The 2,965-nt window shown below is 42.8% G+C and overlaps 1 non-coding gene across 1 annotated transcript; it reads left to right on the plus strand.

The window, feature by feature from the left end:
• The first annotated feature begins 2,296 nt into the window (after positions 1-2,296).
• LOC123253963 lies at positions 2,297-2,402 on the plus strand. The gene has a single exon (XR_006506643.1). It is a non-coding gene; the product is annotated as a U6 spliceosomal RNA (small nuclear RNA).
• The last annotated feature ends 563 nt before the right edge of the window (positions 2,403-2,965 follow it).

Below are 2,965 nucleotides of genomic sequence, written 5' to 3' on the forward strand. Positions count from 1 at the left end.
TATTATTATTATTAATAATAATACAGTATTATTATTAATATTAATTAGAGTTGTTACTAAGACAAAAAGTATGTTGGTTGGTTTTTTTTAAAAATAGGCCTGGAGTTGAAAGAACTTGGGTTTGAAGCACTTGCCTCAGACTTCCTCAATGTGTGATCTTGGGCAAGTCACTTAACTCCATTTGTCTAGCCCTTGCCCTTCTGTCTTAGAGTTGTTTCTAAGACAGAAAGTAAAGGTTAAAAGTAAGAGTTAATTAAAAAAAAAAAAACCAGCATACTGGATTTGGGCTTGGAAGACCCAACATTTCATTTCTCTTCTACTACTAAGCTATTTTATGATGTTCAATGAACCAACCACTTGTACACAGCCAACAAGTATCTATTAATTTAATTTATTTATTACTTTATAAACTTACTTTATTATTACTTTATAAATTTATTAATTAAGTGCTTAATAATTGCTTAAACACTGGGACAATAAAGAGAGATTGCAACATGGTCCCTCTTTTAAGAAGCTCAAATTCTCAGGAGGGAGGAAATTCACAAATAATTTTTTTTAATTTTTATTTTAAGATATTTACATTTATTTTAAGATACATAGAATGTAAGGGGAAGGTGATCTCAGAAGACAAGGCATTAACAGTGGGGACTGCATTGATAGGGAAAGACCTCCCAAAGAAGTTGGGCTTCGAGCTGGCATTCGGGAAGCCACGGGAAATGAGGGGACCGAGCATTCCGGGACTAAGAGGCATCCCATCCCGTGCAAAGTGAGGCAGGCAGAAGATGGAGGGTCAGGGTGAAGGATGGGTAGGCTTCACTTCCTTCATCTCTTAAGTGAGGATGCTAACACAGCACTACCAGTTTCCTTTGGGCGATGATAGGGCATAAATGAGAACAGAGATGTGAAGCCCCTTCCTAAGCAAAAAGCCTGAAATGAAATGTCATTGTCGTCATCAGTAAAGAGTCAAATAAAGCACTTTTCATGTGAAATGCAGACCTAAGCCTGCCATAGAACCATAATACCTGGACTTCTGGCCAGGAAATTGCCAGAAGATCTACAGTAAGGATCAAAGAGGGGAGCATTTTGACTTCATTGTGTGTGTATTATTTATTCCTCAATGATCCTTAGCTGGCAGCCAGAATGGGCATCAAAGGCACTGTGGGCATCTAAGTCAAAGCTGGGCTAATGCCACCGGGCTCTCCCTCCCCAGGACTGGTCCAAGAGCCAATGGGTTTAGAGGGGGAAAAAAAACTCCTTTTAGCTTAAACATGGCAGGGGTCCCTTAATCCACAGACCAAGAGATCCAGCAGTAGAATGGAGAAGGGAACTGCTGAAGTTAGCTCTTTTCTCCAGGTGTAGGAAGTGGGAACCAGGGTCCAGGCTTCTCACACTTGGAATAGACTTGGGGGAGACTCTGCTGAGAGCACTGACTTTTGATCATCTCCATTGTTTCTAGGTCAAAGTTTCTTAACCTTTTCTTACATCCTGGACCCCTCGGCAGTCTAATGAAGCCTGTGGACTCCTCAGAAGAATGATTTTAAATATAAAAAAAATCAAATACGTAGGATCACTTAGGAAATCAAAGGTGAAGGAAAATAAAGAGGCGATTTTTCCCCATTCAAGTTCATAAATGCCCTGAAATCTCAGAGCTCTTGATTCTATTTTTTTTTTTCTCAAACCCTTACCTTCCATCTTCGACTCAATATTGTGTGTTGGCTCCAAGGCAGAAGAGTGGTAAGGGCTAGGTCAGTGATTCCCAAAGTGGGTGCCACCGCCCCCTGGTGGGTGCTGCAGCAATCCAGGGGGACAGTGATGACCACAGGTACATTTATCTTTCCTATTAATTGCTATTAAAATTTTTTAAAAATTAATTTCCAGGGGCGCTAAGCAATATTTTTTTCTGGAAAGGGGGCAGTAGGCCAAAAAAGTTTGGGAATCACTCTGCTAGGCAATAGGGGTTAAGTGACTTGCCCAGGGTCACACAGCTGGGAAGTGTCTGAGGTCAGATTTGAACCCAGGACCTCCCATCTCTAGACCTGGCTCTCAATCCACTGAGCTACCCAGTTGCCCCCATGAGCTCCTGATTCTGAAGAAGGGGGTGGAAAGGAAGCCTGATGTAGTGGAATCAAATAAGGATCTGCAATCCTGCTAAATTCTGTAGCCAGGTTAGACTCTAGCTACTGAAATAAGATGTTGTTGCTGTTAATATTATTATTAATTATTATTATTATCATCATCATCATCATTTCATGGGGTGTGGGGTAAGGGAGGGACTCATTTAATAACAGTGCCTGCTGTGATTGCTTCAGAGCACATATACTAAAATTGGAACACTACAGAGAATATTAGCATGGCCACTACGCAAGGATGACACACAAATTCATAAAGCGTTCCATATGTTTTTTTATAAAAACTTCAAAAAAAATTACAGCGCCTGCTGAGGGGCAGCTAGGTGGCTTAGTGGTTTGAGAGTCAGACCGAGAGACAGAAGATCCTGGGTTCAAATGTGACCTCAGAAACCTCCTAGTTGTGTGACCCTGGGCAAGTCACTGAATCCTCAGTATCAATTCTAAGACATAAGGTAAGAGTTTCCAGAAAAAAAAAATCTAAGTATCTCAGGACACAGAAAGATCAAGAGAAAGAAAAGAAGAAAGCAAGCGCCCTTCCCGCCACTCTGCCTTGCCATTGAACCCAAAGTCCTTGTCTTGCCCTTTTTCCTTGGGGCCACAGCAGCAGCCTGGCAGGAGCCCCGAGATGCTGATTTGGGTAGGATTCCCTGCCCTCCCTCCTCTTTCATCTTCTTCTCTTGGGCCAACGTGTAAATGTAGACAGATTAACCTTCCTGTCACCAGCAGCACCGCCGCGACTCATCGGAGTAAGTGAAGCCTCCAAGGGGGTGGATGGGTCAAGGGGGGCGGCTGTGGGAGAGGAGGGGCAGCGTCCTGCCTCGGCAGGGCACAGTGGG

This window comes from Gracilinanus agilis, unplaced genomic scaffold (genome assembly GCF_016433145.1).
Source record: "Gracilinanus agilis isolate LMUSP501 unplaced genomic scaffold, AgileGrace unplaced_scaffold11790, whole genome shotgun sequence".
NCBI lineage: Eukaryota > Metazoa > Chordata > Mammalia > Didelphimorphia > Didelphidae > Gracilinanus > Gracilinanus agilis.